Below are 7,893 nucleotides of genomic sequence, written 5' to 3' on the forward strand. Positions count from 1 at the left end.
CGTGCATCCTGTTGTATCTTTCGCCGAGTCCCGGGCCGGTTATGTCATCGTGCGCACTATATTATATTCTAGAGTATGATGTGTTATGGTTGGACGAGCTCCTCGCTAGAGGGCCGGGTTTCGTATAGATTTTGGTGTTATGATGTGTTATGGCATTATGATGTGTTATGTGATATACCAGGTTACGGAGATTTGAAATCTTCTGGAGTATGATGTGTTATGGCGCCAATGACGGGTGGGTGACCATATTCCCGGAGCCCCCATGCATGATTTGTGTTTTAAAAAGTAAGCATTTTGATATTCGGATATTGCACTTATTTTAACGTACTTCTTATTCCGATTATGATCCTGTTTACTATATTTCATGCTTTGCATACTCAGTACATATTTCGTACTGACCCCCTTTCTTCGGGGGCTGCGTTTCATGCCCGCAGGTACAGATACTCATTTTGGCGATCCGCTAGCTTAGGATTTCCATTCAGCTATTCTGGAGCGCTCCCTTATTCCGGAGCCTATATTTTGGGTACAGATACCTCTGTTGCATATGTGTATGTATATGTCTATGCAGGGGTACGGCGGGGCCCTGTCCCATCATATGATTCTGTTATTACTCTTAGAGGTCTGTAGACACATATGTGTGGGTTGTGGCGATTATTGTACGATTGTGTCTATGTGGTTTGTGCTACGGACGTCCCCCCTGTATTATGATAGCCTTACCGGCTTATGTGCAATATATATATGCTTATATGCGACGGTTTGAGACGATGTCTGATCTTCGTATTTGTATCCTCTGCTGAAAGTTGTGATTCCGACATGTATATATACATTTGTGACAGCTTGGGGGCGACGTATTACTTTTTACGTATGTATAAATTATTTGTATCTTGTTTTACGGTTAATGGGTGTGTACGGGTGCCTAGCTCGGGCACTAGTCGCGCCTACGGGGTTGGGTCGTGACGAGAAGTGGTATCGAGCGAGTTCATCCTCGGAATGCCTACAGACCGTGTCCGGCAGAGTCTTGTTTATGGTGTGAAGCCGGCCACACTTATAAACAGGAGGCTGCGGGGCATGTAGGAATCAATGACCCTTCTTCTGTCTTAGATCGTGCGAAAGAGCTAAGTCATAGGAAATGAAATTCCTCATACTAACTTTTGATTTCAGCAGTGGGACGACATCGACAGAAGAAAGTGATTGACGATGTTCGAAGTTACAAAGCACGCAGGTAAGCAAAGGTACGGAAGATATATGTCAGGTAAGGTATTGAGGTACGATTGAAATGTAAAGTTGGAAACTGAAAGGGAAAGTGGACAGGAAAGGGTAACAGGTGCAGTTCGGGTTGGACATGCGAGGTAAGTCCATCATTTTCATACTGTTGTTGATATTGGGAGCCCTGTGTGGCTGTGATATGATATGAAATATATATATATATATATATATATATATGTTGGCCCTGTGAGGCATTGTTGGTATTTCCTGCGTGCAGGTTTTGAGATAATAAGAAATATAGAGCAAACTCTGCCGAAATTTTCTAAGAAATAAAAAGAGAATGAGATATGGGTTTGTGATATGCCTTGAAAGGTCGTGTCAATAGTAAACTAAGTTGCAAGTGCGGCTGACCTTGAGAAATAAGTTAACTGCTGAATTGATGGTAATAGTAATTAGGAGGTCGATATCGATATGGTAAAAAGAATTTGGAAAGGGCTTGTGATATTAAGAGATGATTTAGAAGAGACTGGCAAATCTTGATAGAGTGTTATATTAAGGTACCAACTGAATTGATAAGTAGGGATAAATTATGACGAGATTATAGTTAGAAGAAACAATAGTATGATTGAGACAAGAGTACAGAGGAAAAAGAATTGTGATAGATATGAATGTATTGATAAGACAACTTGTGGGATATTAAGGATAAGATTGACCGGAAAGGGTAAGAGATTAAGAAGTGTTACATTATAAGATCGATTACGAACAGGATATTATGTGAATATAATAAGGATTGTTATGAAAATGAGCAGAGCCTAGTGAGGAAGTGACTAAAAGATATGACGTGATCTATGTGACTAAAGTATAAAGGTGAGTTAGTGAAAAAAAAAAGAGATTTATGAAGTTCTTCTATAGGGAAAGTTCAGAATAGAGATTATGAGACAACGGAAATGAAAGCGAGCACAAAAGAAGAAGGGGTTAATTGGAAGAAGGAGATGAAAAGAAAAACGGGCGAGATAACAGTGCAGTAATAAATAATGACATGTGTAGCCGAGAACACGAGTAATATCAGTGGCGGAACTGTGAAAGACCAAACTATAGAAAGATGGGCAACGAGGTAGAATGAGTGCTAGGAAATGACTGGTGTGATAAGAACCAATAAGGATGAACAGAATATGATTTGAAAATGAGAAAGGGATTATGTAGGAGTAGTATTTTCCGAAAGATATAAGGGTATTATAAAATTCCTTGTGCGCAGAAAAGAAGGATGGAGATAGACTGGAGAAATAATGGTAAGGGGATACCAAAGAAAGCACCCCAAGATAGACGTAATTAAATGAGTACTAATATGGAACAAAAAGGGAATACATAGTTATGAATTTAAAGGTGTAGTACGACGACATGGTGATAAGATAAGACCAGTATTGAGACGAGCTTGGTATGTTTTTGAGTAAGTTAGAAGCCTGTGTTGGGTACACCGTAATGGTAAAAAGGCATAAAGCATAAAGGGGTACTACGTGCACACGACTTCACCTCGAAAATAATGGAATCTCTAAGCGACAAAGACGGTAGGCTTAAGGAACAGATGGTGCAATATAATTTCATCAAAAGAAACAGGTGATATAGGTTGAGGTAAAGATGCTACTTCAAGAGAACTTTGGACACTTATCGTTGGAATATAAGTGCCACCTAACTGAGAATTTGGAATGACTACAAGTATTAGATAAGTATCGATTGGAGTAAGAGACCCTTTCTAATTTGGCGGGAGATGTGTTATGAGGACGTTTTGAAATCTGTTAAGACTTTAATTTACTCCAGATTAGGTGATAGAGGTCATGCGGTGAGGTGGACGCGATCATGCTAGCATTAGAGCGTCGCATTTCATCAGAGTCCCAAAGTTAAGCGTCTTTGGAGTGGGAGAAATTTTAGGATGGGTGACCCCCTGGGAAGTGGACCAAAAGTCCTATAAAGTCATACATAGGAGAGCCAAATGGGAAGCTAGGATAGCCTAAGAGAAATCAGAGTATACAGAGTGGGTAGAAACCTTAAGAGGTCACATAGGACGAGGCAGACTGAACCGGTGAAAAGGAAGAAGGTGCATTACAGCTTTAGAAGCAGGGTAAGTTGAATAGCGTTTGGAAATATTTTGTAAACAAGATGGTAGAAATTATGTATGCGTATGTATATGATATCCCATACATAGCTATATCAGTGGGTATGTGTATCCCAGCAATCGACGTTGCGGCATATTGGAAGGCAATAATCGGACAAGGTAACGAAGCTCAAGTGGAAAAAATGGCACAAATGTATAGGGCAAGATGATGCTGTTTTCACTACAGGTTAAGCTCGAAAAGTTCTAATACAATGATATTTGGAAAAGAAAGAAAGTGAGTAGATGGAAGGTAAGGTGACCAAAATGTCGGAAAAAGCGAAAAAAAAAATAAGAAACATGTGGGAGTAAAGCCTCCAAGAGAGACGACGGGCAAAGCACGACACTATTTGGATAAAAATTTGAGGGTAGGCGTGTGAGAGGGATAGAGTATGGTAGTATGTAACAAAAGAGGAATGTGTGGGTTGAAGAACAGGCTTCGACAAGTGGGACGAAAGGATAGTGACCACGACGATGGATATCTAAAAACTATTGGTGTATTAGGACCTCCTTAATAAAGGGGGGAAGAACATATTGGACTCGAAGGGAGTTATGGCGTTCTTATGCTCCAGAAGGGGAAATTTATCAGCTTGGAACCAGAGTTCGAAACGATCGCCAATACAAGGAAATCGAAGATACGTATACTCGTGTTATGAGAACATCGTAAAGGAGTAAGAATTTCCGTAGCCCTATACTTTTGGGTTGTATTGTAGGATTTGAGGGATAAAGGTTAAAGAAACAGTTGTGGCAGAAAGCTAAAGGAAGAGTTATGGCAAGAGCCCAAGGATTTAGTTTGAACTCGAATTATGAGTTGCCATAAGTGTAGCTGTACGGTGAAGGGTAGTGAAGGGTGCAGGACCACTACGTATATACATACTTTGGATCGATGGAAGTAGTCCTGGGAAGGAACTAGGAGGAATCAGTTAAGGGACATAATCAGTATACTCACTAGCGACAAAGTCATGTTGGGTGAGCACTCGGAATGTAGAGGTAAATGGTGACAAAGATGTAAGGACCGAGGACATTGGCCATTGAACCGCAAGGAGTCAGTACAACAGCATATTCAAGACCATTTATCTAGTTAAAGGCTATGCGAAGTTATATAAAGAGACTTCACGAAGCTCTCACATCTATGATCTCAGATAGAAGAGCTCAGTTTACAGCTAACTCCTGGAGACCACTCCAGAAGGGATGAGGTCACAAGTGAATCTCGATACAGTATGTCGCCCTCGATCGGCGGACGGACCCGAGCGTCTTGTTCAGACTCTAAGGGATATGTTGCGGGCCTGCGTTCTTGATTTCAGAGACGGCTGGGATGATTATCTGCCACTTATGGAGTTTGCCTATAATAATAGCTACTATTCTAGTATCCAGATAGCCGTATGAGGCTTTGTATGGCAGACGTGCAGGCCAACGATGGGCTGGCTGATGTTGGCGAAACTAAGCTAATTGGCCCAGGTATGATTCAGCAAGTAGTTGACAAAAATGAAACTTATTCGGGAACGGTTAATAGCAGCTCAGAGTCGACAGAAGTCATATGCAGATAATCGACGTCGACACCTAGAGTTCCAGGTCGACGATTGGGTATCTTTGAAAGTGTCACCCTTGAAGGGTGCTATGAGATTCGGCAGAAAAGGGGAAGCTCAGTTCGAGGCATATTGGACCTTACCAGGTCGTCCGTAAAGTAGGCGAGGTTGCCTGTGAATCAGACCTACCATCTGATTTGGGAGCGGTGCATCCAGTCTTCCACGTGTCAATGCTTCACAAATATATAGGCGACCCTTCCAGAGTATTTCCATAGATGATGTCCAGGTAACAGAGGAGTTATCCTACGAGGGGCAGCCCATAACCATACTGGATCGTCAGGTGAGAGGATTACGTACTAAAGACATAGCTGCCGTTAAGGTATTGTGGCGGAACAATAACAGGGAAGAGATGGAGAATAAGTATCTCTACTTATTTCCTATGCCAACGGGTAATTCAAATTCCTAAATTGGTTATTTTGATTAATGAACTGTATGTGACAACCATGAAAGAGACTCCCCCGAAGTGCTTATAAGACCCTGTAAGATCAGTTTAACATTCGAGGACGAATGTTCTAAAGGGGGGGAGGATGTTATATCCCGTATTTTGTACATTGGGACATTCCGAGCTAACCATGAAAAGTTAAGGACAAGACTATTCCGGGATACGAGGTTGAGACTTTTGACATTCGATTTTGTTTTAAGGCATAAGTTGCTTATGATTTTATTGGTATGGAATATTAAGGAAAATTTGGGGTTAAAGGTGAATTATAAAAAGTTAATAATTCATGAAACAAGGCCAACTTGGCCGTGTGGCTTGGTTGGTTCCCACCCATGGCTTGGCAAATTTTAATTCATCCAAGCCATGTGTGGGCCATGGTACACATGGATAAACTTTATATGTATACAATAGATGACCAAGCAAGACTTATTAGTCATCTTTTCAACCTTAGAAAACTTGAGAAGCTTGGAGAAAAATGAAGAGCAACATTCGGCCATGGTGGCCGAACATGGTGCTTCTAGAATTGATCAAGAAAAAATAATTTTCTTCTAGCTTTTCAACCAATTGGAAGGTCCTAATCAACATGGAGTAGTTGTTGGAGCAAGCAAACCATTCATTCTTGCAAGACACAACCCTAGCCAAGTTGAAGAACTAAGTGGAAAAGGTAAGGTTCAATCTCCTTTTACATGTGTTGTGGATGATTTGTGCATGTTGTAGTGTGTAGAAATGGATGAATTTCATGAAATTTTGTATGTTGGAGTGTGTCCGTATAGGGGCTGTTTTGGTAGGATAAGATGAACAAATTTTACTTAGTATTTTGATTGTTGATTGTTGTGGATTCTATGATGCAAATGAAGGTTTTGTAATCATTGTGGGCTATTTTAGAAGGTAATGTGATTTTAATGTAGTCTCTTGTATTGATGAAAATGGAGTTGTTAACGTGTGGATTGTTGATATATTTTATGAATTTGGAAGAAAGAAATGTGTTGTTGTTGTTCCTATGGAAATTGGAAGGTTTCGGATGATGTTGTAAGTTGGTTGGGCCGTTTGAAATGTTGTGCAGATTGTTTGAAATGCTCCTGAATTTTGTTTGAATGATCTCGGGTTAGTACTTGAATGTGTGAGCATTGATGTTGGCTTGATTGTATGTGGTTGATTTGAATATAAATGGAATGTTGTCGAATTGTGTAGAAAAGAGTTATTAACCTTAGAATGCGTTTTGAATTAATTGTTGATATGTTAGTAGGATTGTTGGTATTGTGTTTGATGACTTGGCCGAGTTGAATTCTCGGGGTTGTTGAATTTACAGGGGAAATACTGCCCAAATTTCTGTAGATAAAGTGATAGCTTGGAATTGGATTCCTAAGTGCCTATGGCTAATGTTTGGTGCCTAATGACGTTATTGTAGATCTTGAGAAGCCGAGACTTAAGTTTGGAGTAGCTTAAGAAGCGGACAAGGTATGTAAAGCCTAACCTTTCTTTCTTTTGGCATGTCTTAGTTGTAAGTAGGCTATGATACGATCCTCGGGGTAACTCTATTCTTCCGATCCGAGCATGTCTACGATTCTTATTCACTTCTTGACTTTCGCATTCTTATTATAGTCGAGCTATGGTCTTTATGTCTGTTGAATGATTGGATTTCTATGTTGCAAAAAGAATTTTTGTTCTTAAAGGATTCTATGTCTAAAAATGGCCGTAACTTTCATAGACGGAACCGGATCGCCTCGATATGCTCGTAGAAGATTCTATAGCGTATAAAGGCTCTAACCTTCATAGGCGGGCCCGGATTGGTTTGATACTTGTCCGTGGTCCCCGAGACTTTCTTTGGTATAGTTCTATCGACTTTTTGAAAGGACTTAATGTGGCTATCATCCCGACCCGCGAGTGTTGATTACATACTTATCCGTTGAGTCTGTAATGATGATTTTTATGCATATGGTTACTCACGACTCTGCTCGTGCATCCTGTTGTATCTTTCGCCGAGTCCCGAGCCGGTTATGTCATCGTGTGCACTATGCTATATTCCGGAGTATGATGTGTTATGGTTCGCCGAGCTCCTCGCTAGAGGGCCGGGTTCCGTATATATTTTGGTGTTATGATGTGTTATGGCGTTATGATGTGTTATGTGATATGCCGGGTTACGGAGATTTGAAATCTTCTGGAGTATGATGTGTTATGGCGCCAATGACGGGTGGGCGACCATATTCCCGGAGCCCCCATGCATGATTTGTGTTTTAAAAAAGTAAGCATTTTGATATTCTGGATATTGTACTTATTTTCTGTACTTCTTGTTCCGATTATGATCCTGTTTACTATATTTCATGCTTTGCATACTCAGTACATATTTCGTACTGACCTCCTTTCTTCGGGGGCTGCGTTTCATGCCCGCAGGTATAAATACTCATTTGGGCGATCCGCCAGCTTAGGATTTCCATTCAGCTATTCTGGAGCGCTCCCTTATTCCGGAGCCTATATTTTGGGTACAGATACCTTTGTTACATATGTGTATGTATATG

This window comes from Lycium ferocissimum, unplaced genomic scaffold (genome assembly GCF_029784015.1).
Source record: "Lycium ferocissimum isolate CSIRO_LF1 unplaced genomic scaffold, AGI_CSIRO_Lferr_CH_V1 ctg6450, whole genome shotgun sequence".
NCBI classification, from domain to species: domain Eukaryota; kingdom Viridiplantae; phylum Streptophyta; class Magnoliopsida; order Solanales; family Solanaceae; genus Lycium; species Lycium ferocissimum.